General features: G+C 40.1%; 1 protein-coding gene across 6 annotated transcripts in view; it reads left to right on the forward strand.

Moving 5' to 3' along the window:
• The window catches only part of PLCB1 (phospholipase C beta 1), a 753,511-nt gene that overhangs the window by 638,024 nt on the left and 94,982 nt on the right, over nucleotides 1-20,505 (forward strand). The window contains exon 33 of one of the 6 annotated variants that reach the window (XM_060122833.1): nucleotides 20,251-20,302. The exons of the other annotated variants lie outside the window; for them this stretch is intronic. The gene's annotated coding sequence lies outside the window, so the exon portion shown is untranslated. Of the gene's footprint in view, nucleotides 1-20,250; nucleotides 20,303-20,505 lie in introns of those variants that run through there. 6 annotated transcript variants of the gene reach the window in all.

Consider the following 20,505-nt stretch of genomic DNA (forward strand, 5'->3'; position numbering starts at 1 on the left):
CTGAGATACCTTCTCTGTAGGAAAGGAACATGGTTCCAAGAAGAAAAATCCAGAATTGTCTGGATGGGGTAGGTATAGAAAGGTAAAGATCAGGCAGGACTTCTTGGAGCAAGTAATGGTTGAACTGAGAGCTGAAGCTGAGTAGGAAATAACTGAGTAAATGATGTGGGGTCCAGTGGAGTGAGAAGGAGTGTATGGATGCAGGAAGCCCTTCAGGGGAGAGGAAATAGTACATGCAAAGACGGTGTGGAAGCAGGGACCGTGGTGTGTTTAAGGAACTGAACTGCCCTATGGTGGATAGGGCACAGAGAACAAGGAAGAGAATATATAATGGGGAAAGAAAGTTAGACAGAAGTGAAACCCGAACAGCCTTGGTTGCCGCCTTAGCAGTGTTGGTTTTTATCCTAACAAGATTTAATCCACAGTGGAAGTAGTGATGTGACCAGATTTAAGTTTTGAAAAGATTTCTATTGATTGAAGTGGAGAACAAATAGAAGGGAGGAAAGGGAAAACAAGATGCAAGAGATTTGTTAGGGGTATTATATTAGTTCAGGCAAGAGACAGTCACAGCATGGACTTAGAGATGGAGAGAAGTATAAGGAGGTGAGAGGTAGGACTTAGTACTGGGTTGATGATAGGGTGTAGGGCAAGGGAGGAGTCAAGGAATGACCTGAATGTGTAGTGTGTGCAACTGGATGGGTATTGTCACCCATCACTGCAGAAGACAGCCAAACTTGGAATGAGGGCAGGGTAGTGTTGGACATGGCGTGACTGAAATGTCTTTGAGACATCTAAGTAGAGAAGTCATGTAGATGGTGAGATATACCAATTTGGAATTGAAAGAAGTCTTCTGGAGAAAAAAGATTTGTGAATCAGATATAGATATAGATATAGATATAGATATAGATATAGATATAGATATAGATATAGATATAGATATAGATATAGAAGGAGGAAAGTACAAGCATGGATGAGGTTCCCAAGAGAAAGACTATAACAAGAGAAAGAAAAGGCCTCAGACGGAGCCTTGAAGAGCTTTCAAGGAGCTAAATGGCCTGGCATTATTCTGAAAACAGCACTAAGATTGTAGGGTCCAGTCTTTTCGTTTCCACCACTAACTTACACTTCTTTCCTATTATTTTGTTTTATTTTGTTTTACCAAGGATAGACATCTATCCTCCATCTCTCACTCTAGAATTTCCTTTGTTAACCCTGAATTGCCTCTGCCAGGGATGATAGGAGAAGTTTCACCATAAAAGGGCTTAATTAAGATGAAGAATACTTTATACTTGGGTTAGAGTTTAATGAATAGAACTTTATATGTGTGCTAAATGATGCTTGTTACCAAAACTATTTAAGTGTTAGTGATTTTATGCTTTTGTCTTTTAATGGTCAGTTACTCTGTCCTTCATCTGTGAGATCAGCATGAGGTGCTGCCCAGAGATGCTCTGAGATTTGATTTGAAATGACCTAGGGCTTGCAATATCATTTACTTAGAAATGATCACTATGCATATTTTAGAAGAGGACATCCCTTCAGTCCGTTTTGCCAGTTCATTATTGCAAACAATGGCTAAAGAAAGTATAGGCGTTTGTAACAGATAATTGAGGAAACCAACAGAAAATTTTAAGTTCATATTATTGTCCAATATTGTGTTTTCATAGTAGACATTGCATAAGAGGGAAAGATCCTTATTGATAAGCATGGTTTTCTTTCCATGATTATTTGTTCACTGGGTAGTGATGGCATGCCAAGGAAGAGCTGCATTGTGTTCATGGGTGCACATGTGCACTATGGGAATTTGCATGTTCTCTGTGTGTTTGCCCATGTTTACTATGTAATTAAAACAAGACATCAACTGTGATCTCCCCAAAAGGAGCAGTAACTATATAACTTAAGCAGCAAACAGAAGGATTTTTTTTTTCTGTCTGTTTTAATGTAGGCAAGAAATAAGAATGTTTTTCAAGATAATATGAAAGAATATTATGGAGCTGCACTTTCCAACAGGGAAGCCACTAACCATAAGTGGTGATCCAAGTTTAAATTAATTAAAACTAAATAAAATTAGAAATAAATTCTTCCATCACACCGGCCACATTTCAATAGTGTCTACAGTATTGGACAGTGCCAATATCCAACTTTTCCACCATCACAGAAAGTTCTATTGAACAGCTCTGAACTGAAGCTGGGATCAAATCCAGGCTGTGGCCAGTTTTTGCATAGCCCATGAACTAAGAATGATGCTACATTTTGAAATGATTGAAAAACAGAAGAATAATATTTTAAAACACACAAAAATCATTTGAAATTCAAATTTGAGTGTTACTAAATAAAGTTTTGTTGAACACAGCCACACCCATTCCTTTACATCCTATCTGTGACTTTTCACACTGCAACAGCCCCATTGAGTAGTAATGACAGAGACCTTATAGCCTGCAACGTCTAAAATATTTACTCTGGCTCTTTATAGAAAAGTTTGCCCACCTTTGAGCTAAGGGACGGAATGTAGCAGGATCACAGATCACTTTACTGGTGACTGTTCTCTGTGGTTTGGAAAAGGAAATCAGGGGAAGAGAACATGTGTCCAGAGCTCTTGCCCTGATTTGACTGCTGTGGGACATCCCCCTGCCTTTTAGGATTTGATGGTGGAGTGGAGTGAAGGTTCCAGAAACGCTGGAGGTCGCCTTTAACATGAATCCAAAGGGCTTCATAGAACTCTCAGCTTTCTCAGTGTCTTTTTGTAATTTTTTTAATATACTATCTAGAGCTCACTACTCTCTGTGGTTCACTGTCCTCCTCATTGTCAAAAGGCAAATTAAGTTCTCTCAAAGGCTTGACAATAAGAAACAAGGAAAGTCAGTTACCCTCTTGACAGCAATGCCAATTATCTTTTTAACCTTCTCTTAGGCTAATGGCTGAGAAAATGAAAAATTATTTTGCAGTGGGACCTGAGCCAACTCAGCACCCATCTGCTCTCATTCTACCATCCCTCCCTATCTCTTGAGAATGGGCTCACTACGAATATGTCATCTCTTATTGGGCCATGCTTAAATCCATGCAAGAATTTCATGAAGTCATTCTCCATCAGAAATGCCACAAGGCTATTGAGAACTTCTGTAGGACTACGATTGTATCTTCTGTACCTGTGAATTGACTGGTTCATGACAGATCACCCTTGGGAGCCCAGCCAATCCATTTGATAATGCTGCTGGACAAGGTTATATCTGGGGGGAAAAAGGTCCTCAGCAAATGCATTTCTAGTTTAAGCCTCTAACCCCTGAGCATTAGCGTTAAGCCTAACTGACTTCAAAGGAATAAATCATCAGGAAAACTCCAGGACCCAAAGGACTGCTGTCCAGGTTTTCCTGGGCATGGCTCAGGTTCAGGCACAAGTGCATGTCCCCTCCTCAGGAATGTGTGCCCACTGACCTTCCACTTGTTGGCTGCTGGGGGGAATTCAGGTTAAGACCACGGTGCAATGGAAAGAACGTGAGCACTTATACTTCAGTCTCTAGGATTTCTGAGCCTGATCCTTACATACCTACCTTAGTTTGCACTCTTTCTTTACATCCTCTGGCCAGTAGATGTATTCCGAGTGTCTTGTAGGTGGATTTGAGGATGCTGATTTGTTGGAATGTTAAGAGGAGCACTCCTAGAAGGAGCCATTGGACCAACACTTCAATAGCAAAAGGGAGGTAGTAAAAGTCATCCATTTTGACATTTAGATTTCTCATTGACATGCAACTGATTTATTTAATTCTTTTTAATATTAAAGAATGAGGAGAGTAGAACAAACTGTTTGGAAATGGATACGCCATTTAGGTTTTTTTTTAGCCATTTGGTTTTTAAACCAAAAAAACCTAGAATAAAAATTTTCATGACTGAAAGGATTTTGAAATTATTATTGAGATGCCTAGAGCACACAGTGGCAGTTTTGGAAGCACTAGATCTTTTTTCACCACTTAGAGTACCTAAGGCCAGATGGATAGCTTTGTCAGAAAATATCATGAAGCCAACCTGTCTTTGATAATTATTTCAAATTGTCTACATCTATAATCCTAAGTCTCTTTTTAACTGCTTATTTGATCAGTGGTCTTTGATGTATAACTACTGGACCAATAAATGATGGCCTGTTAATAATGAAACAGAGTCTTAGCTTCACCATGCATCATTTCTAGAGGATGTCAGTGCTAAGGCAATAACAGATGTGTGAGTAAGAGTGAGAACTCTAGAAGTTGTGGGAAGAGGTTCCAGGTAGAGGGACAGCAGGTGTGGCTGCCCAGAGGCAAGGGGATCATTGGAGGAAATGGAGGAAGTTCATTACCATAGAGATGAGGCTGAGGAGGAACATGGGGCCAGAACAGGCAGATCATTGCAAGAAGCAATAAGGGCTTGAAGCTTTATCCACGGGACAGTAGCAGCCGTTGAAGACACATGGTCTAATTTCTGTTTTAGTAGAATCTCTCTGTGAACTGGACAATGAATTAGAAAAAAGAACCAGGAGATTTATTAGAAGGCTATTCCTATAATCCATAAAATGGTGATATTCTGTATTTATGTCCTTGAGAAGAAAGCATAGGTAAGGATCACTCGATGTATGTTTGGTAGCATATTCCACAACCAATCATGAAGGAAGATAAAGAACACAATTAGGAGACTGCTAACTTATTACCTCCATTTTCCTTTATGTATCAGCCGAAGTACACTTTCTAAATGAAACTAAACTTTATCATTACTTTTAAAAAATATTTAAGAGTCTCATGATTACCTCTTGAATGTAAATCTCCATGTATTCATTGTAATCAAACCTATCCAAAGGCTGGCATCGATATACCTAGGCAGCGTGTATATTCTAGCCCAGATTTCACATGGATGACACCAGAGTCCCAGACATAACCTTTAGAAGCAATGCTGTTCTCCACAGGTGGGGGCCTCCACTACTCTCAGAGTATATTACATCTGCTCAAGTTCAGAGCAGCCTGGGTGAGGGCAGCCCTGCTTTTTCACTGGCCCACACAACTATCTGCCACATGATAAGCTATCCCATAAGGTTTCATTAAGATGTTGACCACAGGCTAACCAGTGACCTTTCCTTCTCTCAAGATTTATTTAGAATATCCCTGCTATTTATCCAAATCACTGCATGATTTGACCTTGGCTTCCTGTGCCTTCAGGTTATCAACATGAAGGTCAGGTCATTATATAAGAGTGGGGTCCATCACTAATGACCTCAGGACATACCTTAGATATTGGGATGTTGAATAAATCCCACTAGTTCCTTTTATTATAATGTGCCTGTTTATCTTGAAAGCTAAGCCCCGAAATAAAATAATTTAAATGGCAATTTATTTTTTAATAAATGAATTTTGTGAAATAAATTTCATGAATACTTCCCCCTTCTTCCAGTTAAAACGTAATTCTCATGGGGCTTTAAAAGTCAGGCTAATGAATTCACCTAGTAGCTATTACTTACCATCTGTATATGATCTTTTAATAGACATTTTATTGACCTAGGGATGGTAAGGACTGATGCTTAAGTGGTTCCATTTCTAACAGTAAAAAAGAAACTATTTCTGGCTATAATAAAATTAAGTGGTCTTAAAATTTAAATAGAACAGTTGTTTATACTTACTCAGGGAAATGGAGAGTTCTATAGGATACTTAAATAAATTGTGGATCACTTGGTCCTAAAAAGTGCCCATTATAATACTTTAAACAAATTAAATTTTATTTAAAAGTTTCAGGTCTCCTGAATGTCAGGGGAAGGTGAAAATGCAGTCAGGAGATATAAAGGCTAGCACCAGGAAATACAGCCAGAAATTATGAACTTAGATTTCTTTGCATGTCCTTGTACGGCATCATTGCTTAAAAGATGATCTTGATGGACACTGACATTTTATAAACTTGAGTGCAAAGTGCAACGTGTTCCTTTTCCATGGACTGAAGCACATGATAGCCCTTGGGCCAGATTATAAGAATGCCTATCATAAGATTACAGAAAATGAGAGGAAAAAATCCGGATTGAAAGCCTGACCCACTCATGACTCCCTGTTTTAAAGAAAACTTTTGATCTTGCTTTCAGCACATGGCTTCCTGAGCAAAGATCTGTAATAAGTAATTGTTTAAAATTTAGCCACATGGATTAATCTTAGTCCCTAGGGAAACCCAAGAGGATGTGGACAAAGGCCCACGTCCCTTAGAAAGCACCCCCTGTTGGCAGCTGGAAATACAATCAAGAATTGTCTTGTAGAATCATAGTGAACTCCAGGTCTTTTCAGAACTCTAGTGAGTTGAGAGGTGGTGGTCCCCTAAAAGATATGTCCACATTCTAATTCACTGAACCTATGAATATTACCTTATTTGGAAAAAGGACCTTCAAAGAAGTAATTAAGTGAAGGATTTTGTGATGAGGAAGTCATCCTGGATTTCCCAAGTGGTCCCTAAATCCAATAGCACGTGTCCTTATAAGAGTGAGACAAGGATACAGCAAAGCGAATTTATGCCTGAAACTAACACAACATGGTAAATCAACTATACTCCAATAAAAATTAAAAAAAAAAACAAAAAACAAAATAACAGTGAGGCAAGGACACATTTGACACAGAGAGAAGAGGAGGAGGCGATGTGACCACAGAGGCAGAGACTGAAGTGGTATAGGCCCCAGTCAAAGAATGCTGGCAGCGACAAGAAGTTGAAAGAAACAAGGAACCAATTCTCCCCAAGAGCCTTTGGAGGGGGTATGGTCCTCCCAACACCTTGATTTCAGGCTTCTGGCCTCCAGAACTGTAAGAGAATAAATTTCTGTTGTTTTAAGCTACCCAGTGTATGGTAATTTGTTACAGCCTGCACAAGAAACTAATATGCTACCAATGCATCCTGTTCCCTCTATTTATTGGTACCCTCCCTAATGTCTGCTTTTCTGGGTGAGGTTATCTTGAAGGTCTTTTTCCTTTCCGTGCTCTTGCACACCCATCTGGAATATACTCTGTGACAGTAGTCTAAGCCATTACAACCACATTTCTTATAGATTGTATGTGTGAAATCTGCAGAGGTCAAAAAACAATATTTGATCAAAAGCAACTCTTGAACAAGTGAATTGCTTTTTTCTTAAGTTCATTCATTCAACAAATATTTGTTGAGCATCTATTATGTATCAGGCATTGTCCTCAGTGGTGGGGATATACTGGGGAAGAAAATGGACAAAAATCCCTATTCCCCTGAAGTGTTCATAGGCAAGCAGTAAGTGAAATAAAATTATAACATGATGGGTGGAAACAAAAACTACAGAGAAAATTAAAGGAAGAGGAGGGATGGGGAGTAGAAGTTCTGCATCCTTACTAGGACGGTTGGGGAAGGCGTAACTGAGACGGTAACCTTGAGGAGGTGGCTCTCCAGAGAAACTGAACCAATAGGAGATACAAAAGGATTTATTATCAAGAATTGGTTCACATGCTTATGGAGGCTGGCAAGTCCAAAATCTGCAGAGCAGATGTCCCAGTTCAAGTCCAAAAGCCAGAAGCTGCTGTAGAACCAGGAAGATGCTTCAGTCCAAAGGCCGTTAGGCAGGAAAATTCTTTCTTACTTGGAGGAGAGTCAACCTTTAGTTCTATTCAGGCCTTCAACTGATTGGATGATCTAATGGGATCTAGGTTTAACATTATGTATCGTATCCTAATAAACCTGGGAAATAGTTATTACCACCACACACACACACACACACACACACACACACACACTCACACACACGCACGCACACACCATGGAGGAACAAAGAGCTCAAACCAGCTAAGTGACTAGTCTTACAACACACAGGTAATAGAACCAGGCATCAGGCATGATTATGGCAGATTCTAAAGCCTACTTTCTTTCCATTATTTTATTAGATTTTTTTCATACTTCTGAAAGAAACTACTAGAGCTGTGGACTCCAAAATATTCAAGGCTGATCTGTGTGTTGTTTTTCTTCCATAGTTTCCCCAGTGTTCTGTTCACATTTCATAGAACTGCTGAGAATCCTCCAGCATTTTCAGCGCTGCCAAAGGGCCTGAAAGTATCTCGCAGACTGAATTGAAGCAGCATTAATAGGTCTCCTCCTATCTGAGCCCACACACAGATCTGCACCTCAATCAGCCAATCCAAAAATAGCGTGAGCATATAAAGATGAAAGGACATGATCCCTGCTTTCAGTTCGCTGGTAATCTCATTAGGGTGATATAACTAAGTGAAATGATGAGATGAGATAAGGGCCAGGCTGTGTGACATTGACCTTAGGTAGACAAAAATTCAATAACAACAAAAAAGAGTGATTAGTCTGTGGAAGCTGCACAGGAGAAAGGACATTGTGAGTTGAGTGGAGAAGGATATTGCAAAGATCTAGGGAAGGTGGGAAGTTTGCAAAGGGTCGGAGCAATTGAGCAAATTATCTCAGAGCGAAACGTGGACTCCCTCTTTTAAAGTTGTAAACTTTCATAACTTCATAATAACTTCTCGATAACTTTGGCCAGTATGCTTTTTTTTGGAGGCAATAAATTCACAAATGCTGTAAGAGCAAATTGAACATGAAACCCTTGGTTGATTTCATTTTCTTTTTTAATTTAGCAGAGACCTCTTTGGACTAAATCTTATCAAGCATAATGTGACCTGAGCCACCCATTGTACTGAATGACTTCCCCTTCTTTTTAAATTTGCAATCAGTTTTTATTTCATATGCAGGCATAGCATCCCACAACAATCATAAGTAAAAAAAAAAAAAAAAAAAAAAAACCAATAAAACCCTTTCCATCAGCATTTTCTATGATTGCAATTTATATGCAGAAGTAGCCTGGTGTTATCTCATGAGGCAATTTCCTTAAAATATGTGAGTAATGGCAATTAAGTCATTGTATGGAGTCATTTCTAAAATAATACACTTTGTCACGTTACCTTAATTACCTTAAGCTGTGGCTGTATTTTAAAGCACAGAACGTCTTCTCATCACTGGTATAAATACAGACAAATTATTTTTCCCCTTGTGGTAATCATGAGGCTAATGTGCTTGCCTTTTTCCTTCTAAAACCAATCTTTATTAACAAGAAATCAGCGCAATCATAGGAACTGGGATCAACAGTTCTCTTGATTCTGTGTTCAGTTGAATCCCGAGTTTTTTCTGTCTTCCTAGCTCTATTCTTCCATAAGACAAATCCTTTTGCTGGCAGGGGCTCTCCAGCAGCACATGGGTAAACGTGTGCAGGCACCTCCTGGTTTGTAATCTCCGCTCTTAACACTTGTGCTAGTAGATATTAAAATAAGAATTCCAGGGTAAGTGCCAATAAAGGCAATAAATCTGAACTATGCAGGCCATGATTTCCATTGGTTGTATTTATATGCGTGGGGCTATGAGGATCTACAATTCCAAATTCAAGTTCTCTACTGACTGAGCTCATGTCCTTGAATGTGTGATTCATACTTGTGGTAACACCTTGGAGTCATTTTATAGGGATGCTGAACTTGTTTGGAGAGGCTTTAACTTGATTCTTTTGCTTCTTGCAAAGAGCTAGTTATCTGATGTGGTCTCTGTTTTGGAGTAATAAGGGGGTAAATGTAAATAAGACATTAACATTGTTCAACCTTTCTCATAGTTAGAATGAATACCCTTTGTTTGTAGTTTTGAAAGCATCTTGGCTTGTGTGGCCACTGTTGCCTAATGTAATAAAATTAGGATAAAACAAGGAAATGATGACATCATTGTAAAATAGAATGAAATTTGACCACCGGAAATACCCTACTTTACAACATTCTCAAAGCCTGGAGAAAATGGCCAGGGCCAGCTTCCTCATGCACAAGGATAGGCAAACAATCAGTAAAAAAGCTTACATAGAAAGTAAATAATGAGATCTTTAATATGAATTTTCAATATTTTATCAATATTGGTGGTTTTGGTCAACCTTATATCAAATAAACAGAGTTATTTATTGTTATCATTACTTGCCAGTAAGTACTGGTTTTGACCATCTGTAGGTTTTGTCTTACAATTTAGTCAGAAATGTGGTTTTGGATCATATTAAGTGCATTGTGGCAATGCAAAATCTTCTACTGAAGCATTTTGTTTTGTGTGCTCCTATTTTTTGATTGACGTATAGCTACTGTACAACATTATATGTTACAGGTATACAATATAGTGATTCGCAATTTTTAAAGGTTATACTCCATTTTTAGTTATTACAAAATACTGGCTTCATTACCTGTGTTGCACAATACATCCTTGCAGCTTATTTTATACCCAATGTTTTGTACCTTCTACTCTCCTTCCCCATCATGCCCGTCCCTCCTCCCTCTCCCCACCAGCAACCACCAGTTTATTCTCTATATCCTCCCTCTCCCCACCAGCAACCACCAGTTTATTCTCTATATCCGTGAGTCTGCTTTTTTGACAACAAAAAATATAAGTTCACTAATTTGTTGTATATTTTTAGATTCCACATATAAGTGATATCATTCAGTATTTGTCCTTCTCTGTCTGACTTATTTAACTTAGTGTAATGCCCTCCAAGTCCATCATGTTGCTGCAAATGGCAAGAATGAAATTTTCATTCTTTTTTATGGCTGAGTAATATTCCATTGTATATATATACCACATCTTCTTTATCCATCCATCAGGTTTAATTCATGGAGTTGACAGTGAAATGATTTTGGAATAACAACAGGCAAAAATGTGGAAGAGAAGAAATCATAAATTCTAAATATGTATTTTTTAATTTATGTTAACTTGCATAGTAAGTTTTTTAAATATCAGGAAACATAAAGTTTACTGTGATGAAACTATGAATATTTGAATTTGGAGAATGACAATATTTCATCCATTTTTATTTTACCAAGTTGTGAATAAATCATGGCCTGATGGCATCATCTAGACATAAATTTTGAGAAACTTCTACATTATAATTCTATAGAAGCTCTATAAGGCAGTATTTCAAAATTAGGACCTGGCTTTGGAAAATTTCATTTTGTGAAGATTAAAGTTAGACATTGGCAATCCAAAAACTTTTACTTTCCTGATGGAACAGAATTAGATGTTAAGGACAATAGTTTAGGGTACTTTAGTTTTTTAGTGGCATCCAAATTTTTTGACTTTATACCCCAAGAAACTGAGCACTCACACACAGGCATATTCAGTTAGTTATTGTATGCTTAGAATAACACATTCATTATAATACATTCATTATAAATGAATGTATATGTAATATATAAATATATTTTTAAATTATAATGTAATAAAAATAATGAAAAAGGATGAGGTAAAGATGAAAATCATGTTTTATTTTATTTGTTAATGATTCAAAATGCCTCTCTGCTCTCCAAGTGAGAGTAGATGTGTTTGGATTGACTTCATTATTTTCAAAACCCTTGGTTTGACTCTTTGATTCAGAAATCCAAAGCTCTGGCTCTAAGTTTAGCTTTTTTCAATATTTGGCTTTAACGTCCCTCACTGCTGGAAAACAAAAACAAAAACAAAAACGAGCCCTCACATAGATTTGAAGATTGAAATGGAAGAAGTGCATCCTTTGCTGTGCTTACTGCATTATTACACCCTTTTTATTCAATTCCATTCACCGATTGTAAAGGTTTGACTTTATGGTGGATGATTAATTTTTAAGTACTCTGTTAATTACAATGTCTTTGCACTTTCATTAATATGCTATAGGCTTAAGGCAAGGTTTGTTGTTAGCCATAGAGGAAGCAAATCTATATTTCAAAGAGTTTTCTTTTTTAAACTGATTCTCCTGTGATAACTGATTATTTTCACCTTTTAATGTATGAAAGGGGGACATGAAAACCCGGTTTCCTTTTGTTTTCCACTTGCATTGTTGCTAATATGGTTCATCTCCATTTCTTTGCAGGGATTTAGTCTTTCTGGTGAGGGTTTGTTAGTTAAAATAGGTAAAGTAGCCTGTAACTTGGCCACATGTGAACAGAACATGTTGCAGGAAACCGAAAGTGAATGTATAAGCAAGGGCACCACTGTCTAGCCCTCAAGATGTGAGACCCTCCTCTTTCCTCAGAAGGCCTTCAGCACTATGTGGCATCCATAACCATCAGACAAACACCAATATGGCACCAGTGTTGAACTTTATACAAGGTATAAATGAAGTTAAATGCTCTTGCAAATGGAAGTTCTGGTACTCTTTTCCCATATTGCAATGGATCATTTCTCCTCTGAGCATACACATGCCTCTTTGAAGACTACAGGTTTAGGGCATTAAATTGCTTTCTTTTTTGCCAAGACAACAGATCATGAATTCTTTCGGTAACTAGAGAGTTCTGGTATTTTGTAGGCAAGAAATATACTAGAAGTTCCCATATCTAAGCCTATTAGGCTTGTCAATTTTTTGCTTTATATGGTTTGAGGGTAGAATTATTGGGTACATACATATTTAGTATTGTTATGCTTCCCTATTAAATTAATGCTTTTATCAATATGAAATGTCCCCCTTTAGTAATTTTTCTTGCCTTAAAGTGATACTGTCCAATAGAGAAGCCACTAGCTATGTGTGTCTATTTAAATTCAAATTAATTAAAGATAAACTTGTATATTCAGTTCCTCGATTGTACTACTTATGTTTCAAATGCTCAATAGCCACATGGCTAGTGGCTACCCTATGGGATAGGGCAAAGAACATTTCCATCATCTCAGAAAGTTCTGTTGGACAGGTCTATCTTAAAGCTACTTCATCTGATATTAAAACAGCCATGCAGCGTTTTTTTTGGTTGATGATTACATGGAGAATTAGACAAATCTGCAATCACAGATGGAGATTTTAACATACCCCTCTCCTTTACTTACAGAACAAGCAGGGGAAAAAATCAATAAGCATATAGAGGATTTGAGTAACACAATTAACTAGCATGGTCTAATTCATTACATCCAACAACAGGACCATACCTACTCTCTTTAGCACTCAGAAAATTTACTAACATGGGCCATGTACCAGGTCATAAAGCAGGTCTCAAAACCTCACATTATTTCAATCATGCAGTGTGTTATTTGACCATTGTGGAAATTAAGTTGGAAAATCAATAACAGAAAGATAACTAGAAAACCTCCAAATACCTGGAAAATAATCAACATGCTTCTGAATAACCTAGAGGTCAGAGAAGAAATCAAAATTAAAAGGAGAACATATTTTGAACTGAACAGCATACCAAAACATATGAGATGAAGCTTATGCAGCGTTTGGAGGGAAATGCATAAATTTAAATGCATATATTAGAAAAGAAGAAAGGAAGAAACTCAAGCTCTAAGCTTCCATCTCAAGAAAGTAGAAAGGAAACAGCACCTTAAACCTAGAGAAAGTAAAAGGAAGCAAATATAAAAAATGAAAACAGAAATCAGCAAAACAGAAAACAGGCAATATTAGAGAAAGTCCATAGGGATAAAGGTTTGGTTTATTAGTCTAACATGATTAATAAAATTGATAAACACCCCCTCCAAGACTGATTTCTCTCTAAGTTAATTGCATTTGTTGCCCAGATACAAAGAAGTTTACTTTGAAATTATAATTTACTAAACTTCCATCCAAGTCAATTCTCTTTCCATTATGACAGCTTTTTAAAGCCTGTTTTTCATCAGTTAAATTGAATCATAATGATAAAAGCATAATCAGGATAACAAAAGTGCTGAGAGAGGAAAGAATGCTGAGTAAATCTGAACCTGATGAGGGCAGGGGGCGTGACATTTAAAACAAGTCTTTCTAACGGCCTCAATGGACAGTGTGGGGAAGGAAGAACAATTAAATATTAATTTTTTAAAGATGAAAAAGAGCTTCTCTTCTATTTCACCTTTCAGACAGCTAGGAGGACTTGACCAACAGACCATGAATATTGGTTTTAATAGAAGAGACAGGGCAGAGCAGTAGGTAGAGTTGGATGCCAGTTCTCCCCACAGGGCAGGCATTGATTGTTGACGTCACCCAGCAGGAGGTATGTAATTCTACAATCAGGAAACTCAGAATAACTGGTGGCACAGAAAAGAAACACTCCTACAGTTTGGGTTTTGCTGGCACCATACTGTTTAACCTGTTAATCAGTGATTCTCAAACTTTAATATAGATGCAAATCACCTGGGGAATCCTATTAAAATGCAGGCTCTAAGTTAGTAGGTCTGGGTAGACTATAAAAAGTCTACCTTTATAGTCTGACTTTATAACAAGCTCCCAGGTGATGCCAGTGCTGCTGGTCCATGGACCACACTGTGAGTAGGAAGACTAACTCAGAAGCACAAACTGGCAGCCCAAACACCAAGTCATGACAGTAGTTCTTTCACTACTACTGTGTGGAATTAGTTACTAACGTATGCAAAGTGTGAACTTTCATATGAGCATCTGAAGCTTCCCTTGAAAATTGGGAAGAGCCGGCCAGAGTGAGACTTCTTCCCTGCATGGCAGTAGTCAGCTGGAGCCAAGTAGAGGTTGTCACTTTAGGGACGCCATGATTTACCCTCTGCGACAATCCCCATCTCTGTGACAATGACCGCCTGCCCATGATCCTTCGCATTGTTCATCTGCCTTCCAAACCTCAGAGGCTCTCAACCTTGGCTAAATGTTGGAATCACACGGGAGCTTCGAGAACTACTGATGCCTTGGTCCCACCCCAGAAGATCCTCATGTCATTGGTTTTGGGTGAGACCTGGTCTTTTTTTTTTTTTTTTTTTTCATTTTTGGCCGCACTCTGTGGCTTGTGGGATCTTAGTTCCCCAATCAGGGATTGAACCCAGCCCCTCAACAGTGAAAGTGTGGAGTCCTCACCACTGGACTGCCAGGGAATTCATGAGGCCTGGTGATTTTAAAAGCTTCCAGTTGATTCTGATGTACAGCAAAGGTTGAGAACTTCTGTTTAAATTTAGCAAACATTCCAGCAAGATTCTCAGCCACCACCCTCAGATTCTGATTCAGAAGGTCAGGACCACCTACGTCCTAATATTTGCAGGACCTAAGACAAAAGGAAACTCTGAGCACATGACCTTCTCCCTTCCCTTCCAAGGCCCCACCCCATCCCGTTTCTTCTTGCACCATAGAGGATCTTCTGTACATAGAAGTGGACACCCTAGCACATGTGTCCAAGATCTGTCCTTACTCCCATCAAACATCCCCCCCTTGGTGATTCCTTAGACTTAGGTGTATGCAAAATGGCAGCAAGGTTCTGCTCTCAGGAGGACTGACTGGGGAAAGAAGACTGAAAGGGACTAGAAGGGGGGCTGGGGGCCAGTTGGGAAGGGAATTCCGGTATCCCAGTGGTGTGTTTCATGAAACCAAAATTTTCTGAGACCAGCTGGGTGTCCTACAATTCATTTCTGACACTACTCAGAGTTAGCACAGACCCCACAGCTTAAGAGTTCAGTCCCACAAGTCTGCCCCCACTTGAGATGCTCACAACAAGTCTTGGGCTACCTGTACTTCTGACCAACCAGCTATAAATTGGGGGTTTCCACAACCCCCTTTTCATGTTTGATAATTTGCTAGAATGGCTCACAGAACTCAGAAAGGTACTTCACTTCCATTTATCAGTTTATTAAAAAGGATACAAATGAACAATGGATAAAGAGGCACATGGGGTGAGGTCTGGAAGGATCCTGAGTGCAGGACCTTCTGTGCCCAGAATCTAGGGGTGTGCCATCCTCCCAGCAAGCTTTCTCCAACCCAGAAACTCTCTGAACACTGCTGTTCAAGAGTTTTTATAACCCGGTCTCCAGCTATGTCCTTCCTTCCCTGGTGCTTGGTACTGGGGGCTGAAATTTCCAACTGTCTCATCACTTGGTCCTTCAGCCCCATCCTGAGATTATCCAGGGCTCTATTCTAAGTCACCTCATTCGCATTAAGTCAGGTGTAAAGACATTCCTGTCACTTAGGAAATTCCAAGGGTTTTAGGAGCTCTGTGCAAGAAGCAGAGACAAAAACCCACCTGCGTATTCCAGCACTGGGGAGGCCATGTCTCCAGATGAGCTTGCGCAGTGAGAAGCACATGCATGGAGGGCCGGAAGGAGTCATGAAGGCCAAGGAATGGGCCCCTCTGCCCAGAACTAAGGGTGCTCTCGTGGGAGGTCTAGGATGAGTCTGAGAGTTATTCACATAGTCTCACCCAGGGGATTCCGAAGCAGATGGTCCACAGGGTACGCTGGGAAAGACAAACTCTGCAAGAGAATCAGAGCTAAAGAAGAACAGCTTTCCTTCTTTTTTCTTTTCTGCCCAACAGTCCTCCGTAAAAATCAGATCCTGGAAACCACACTTGTAATGTCAAACCAGGAATTCATCATACTTTTGCAGATGAATCATGCTTTGGGGGCTTTGAAGCCAGAGTTAGAGTCTCCAAACAGTTTATTTGAAGAGAGTGGCCACAGGCCTCGAAAAAATTAGAGATTTAAGCTGGCTACACTCCCTGCTTCTGGGAGCTCTTTCTGATAGAATGCTGTTGTCAAGTGTGGACTTAGAAATACAAGAGAAGCCAAACAGCCAAGTGGGCACTGCCTTCATCTGGATGCTCCCCCGGAAAGTAAAGCCCTCTTTGGCTTCAGGATTTTGAATAATGAGAGCTTATTTGAGCGAGTTCTTTTGAGGGGCCCAAGCACTGAGCCATCTCCTGTGATCCCCTATAGTGTCTGCAGGGCTGACTCAGCATCCTCACGTTATGCACAGAAACTGAGACACAGAGACCAGCCACTGGCCCAAGCCCCTGCAGCTCCTCACTGACAGAGTTGAGATGTGAATCAAGGCACATGGCCCTGGAACTCACATTCTCCAAACCACCACCATCCACTGCCTCCCCAAAACACACATGTGTAAAAGTGCCACCATTTTCAGCTGGGAGGTGTGTGACTCCCAGCAGAGTTTCTGTCCCCAAAGTCCAAAGGAGACGACACCGTGAAGGTTAATGTTTGTTGCAGCCAGAGCAGACCTTGTAGCTTCAGGGCGAACCAAGTTGCTCAGAAATACCCACAGGAACATTTTCTACTTGTGCTTATGCAACCAGGAAATGTGATCGACATTCAAGAGGCTGTAGTTGTACCATAGTCCTCACGAATCGTAGATGCACAGGAACTTCCTGGGGCAAACGTTCCTTAGAAACCAGGCTGGACTCCCTTTACTTGGTCAGGAAGAGATAAAAGGCTAAACTTCCCAGGGCAGCTGATTTGTGAATGTCATCCTAAGTATCTGAAGAAATTGGAATAAAAATTCCCCAGCCTACTCTTGGAGCCTGTCTCTGACAATCCTCTTCCAAGCAAACTCCATAAGCCAGACATTGCAAACAGACAACCAGGCTGCAATAACCAGCAAACACAATTTATTTGACTCACACATTATTATAGTGCTTTTTCTCTACTATAATTTTCTTTTTGATTGGTCTCTAACTTAAAAATCAGGTGATGGGCTTCCCTGGTGGCTCAGTGGTTGAGAGTCTGCCTGCCGATGCGGGGGACGCAGGTTCGTGCCCCGGTCCGGGAAGATCCCACATGCCGCGGAGCGGCTGGGCCCATGAGCCATGGCCTCTGAGCCTGCGCGTCCGGAGCCTGTGCTCCGCAACGGGAGAGGCCACAACAGTGAGAGGCCCGCGAACCGCAAAAAAAAAAAAATTTACAAAAATCAGGTGATTTTGGGGAAAGTGCCAGAAGTCCCCACAAACCTCCAGAAACATTGTTTCCTTTCTGATTTTCTTTCTGATTTTCTCCACTCTTTCCCCTCTGTGTAACGTTTGTTGTTTTCTTATACTCTTCACCTGCCATTTCTATCTCCCTAGTGCTAGATGTCACAGGCAGAGGAAGCTTAATACAATAGCACAATTACATCTAAGCAGCCCCCAGACAGCCCCCAGTGTCCTGAAAGTGAGCTCTGAGTTTATCACGGCCCCTGGGTGGCCACTGTGGCCAGGTGCCCCTGGGTGGCCATTACACTGTCATTTACAGTGCAACAGTCCATAGACCAATGGGGAGATGAGGACCAGGGAGGTAAGGTGAGCATCACCCAGCTGGTGAGTAGAAATATCCCTAATAACAACCTCTACCAACCGCATGAGTTTCAAGATGGCACAAAAACATATACATATTGAAGTTTCTGAAAAGTAGCTTATCCAGAAAAAAAAGAAAAAGAACATTTAAAAGAAATGATGGGCATATAAGAAGTAAAATACATTGTTAGTCCATAGGTGAAAGCCAGAGAGAAAACATTAAATGCCCAGGTCATAAGTGAACAGCTTGACAAATTTAAACGGTTATAAAATTACCACTTCTATCAAGATACGGAATATTATCAGCATCCTAGAAGTTTTCCTTATGCTCCAGTCTGATCGATACTACCTCCATCGTGAAGTAACCACCATTCCACCTTCAGTCAATATACAGATTATTTTATCTACAAGTTTTGGGACTCTATATTAACAGACTCATAGTCTGGAGTCTTCTGCATCTGGCATCATTTATTTGTTGTATGTAGCCACAGTTGGATATTTTTCATCATTATACAGTATTTGAATACATCACAATTTACTTACCCATTTCACTCTTGATAGATGCTTGGGTTGTTTCTAACTTTTGACTATTATAAGTAGTGCTGCTGTGAACACTTGTACTGCAGAGAAAAATGTAAAGACTTAAGGATAACTGCCTCTAAGTTATAAATTCAATACAAGAAAGGGAATGAAAACATTTCCCTAGAAATATTATCTTACTTCTATGTGAATCTCCTAAACAATGACACCCAGAATGATATGTTTCTGCCCCTTCAACAATCTCCTGTGCTGAGACATTTTATATGATTAGGTGGGCTCTGGCCAAAGCATTATTCTACAAAGAAAATGCTTCCCCCAAGCTCTAAACATTACTTGTCTTAAAGCATTTCTAGTAAAGAATCCCTTGTTGTTTGAAAGTTCACTCTGTGACACTGCACTTTCATGAAAGACCTATATTACGACCTGTTTTGCTAACAAAAAGAAATCTGAAGACCCCTCACAGACAAAATAAATAAATAAATACATAATAAAATATTTAAAAAATTGGGCTTCCCTGGTGGCACAGTGGTTGAGAGTCCGCCTGCCGATGCAGGGGACACGGGTTCGTGCCCCGGTCCGGGAAGATCACACATGCAGCGGAACGGCTGGGCCCGTGAGCCATGGCCGCTGAGCCTGCGTGTCCGGAGCCTGTGCTCTGCAACGGGAGAGGCCACAACAGTGAGAGGCCCGAGTACCGCAAAAAAAAAAAAAAAAAAAAGAAATCTGAAGAGGATTTCCACTTTGAAAAAAGGCGAGAATAGCATTCAGCATCTGTTTTACAATGGACCCCAAGCCAGGAGAGGGGCACCACCAAGCTCCTTCTCCGGGAACTACTCTCAGCATCTCAGCATCAAGCTGCCAGGGATGTGACTGTGTCTGTGAGCATCTGCGCTTTATCTCGATTTATTTTGTGCATCTGTTAGCAAGATGTGTCCTAAGCTTCTTTGCTTTAGGCCATTTCTGCTTACAGAGGTTTCATAGGACCGCTCTACTTTCGGATAACGGGGAGACCTGCCCTTTAAGGTACCATTTCACCACTAGAGGGCAAGAATGACTCCGCAGCACTTGCCTTTGCCAGACCTGAAGTCAAAATGATTAATCACGGAGAGGCAAAAACAAAAAACCAGAGAGAAAAGAGGTGAGCACGCGAAGGCAAAATAAACACCCATACACTTAACCTTTCCTGGGTAGGGAGGATATGAAAAAATGTCATTCGTGAGTCACTTTCTAACTTTCTTTCCGTCTTTCCTTTCACCCTCCGTTTTTAAAAAATCGATGCCACGGTCCTCAGTTGTTGAAACTACCACTCAGTAGGGTGGGAGTGAGTCAGATCTCAAAGGGCATTTTTCAGCACAACCTAGATTCTTGATTAGGAAGGGATAGGGAGAAGGTTACGTAACCCACAAAGCACTAGGGGTTCTCAGCAAGCAACAGGGAATCCTGCCACCTCCTCTTCCTTATAAGTAATATTTCTTCCAATAAAACCACAGTGTTTACTAAAATTGAGGCACTGGTGGATAAGGTTGCCAGCTGCCCACACCTCTCCTCTCTCCATCCCCTTTACCTCCTACAAAATTAACCAAGATCACAGACCAAGGTGTGTTGTCTTTGCAGGGGGAGGAAAGGTTGGGAAATTCATTATGAAGGCGAGTTGCCTTTAGGCTATTTATAATGAATGTCTACTAGAAAAGGACATTTGGCTGACAACCGTTTTCTTCTGCCTTCGCATGACCAAATACAGTAAGAATTCAAAATGAAAACTGAAAAGCAAGGAAGAAGAGCCTACAGCTGGAGCAGTCTGTTTTCACATCTCACGCTGGCGAATGACAAACTCAGAAAGGAGCCCCCTGTGTATTCACTGTCCCGGTTATCTCCTTCTGCTTCTCCGAAGGGCTAAGAAGCCTTTTCTGTTAGCCAAGACTCCTTTGTGCTGCAGCTTAATTTTCCTGGAGTAATTTTAAATACAGATCATGTCTACAGTGCAGCAATTAATGGA

This window comes from Lagenorhynchus albirostris, chromosome 15 (assembly GCF_949774975.1).
Source record: "Lagenorhynchus albirostris chromosome 15, mLagAlb1.1, whole genome shotgun sequence".
Lineage (NCBI taxonomy): Eukaryota > Metazoa > Chordata > Mammalia > Artiodactyla > Delphinidae > Lagenorhynchus > Lagenorhynchus albirostris.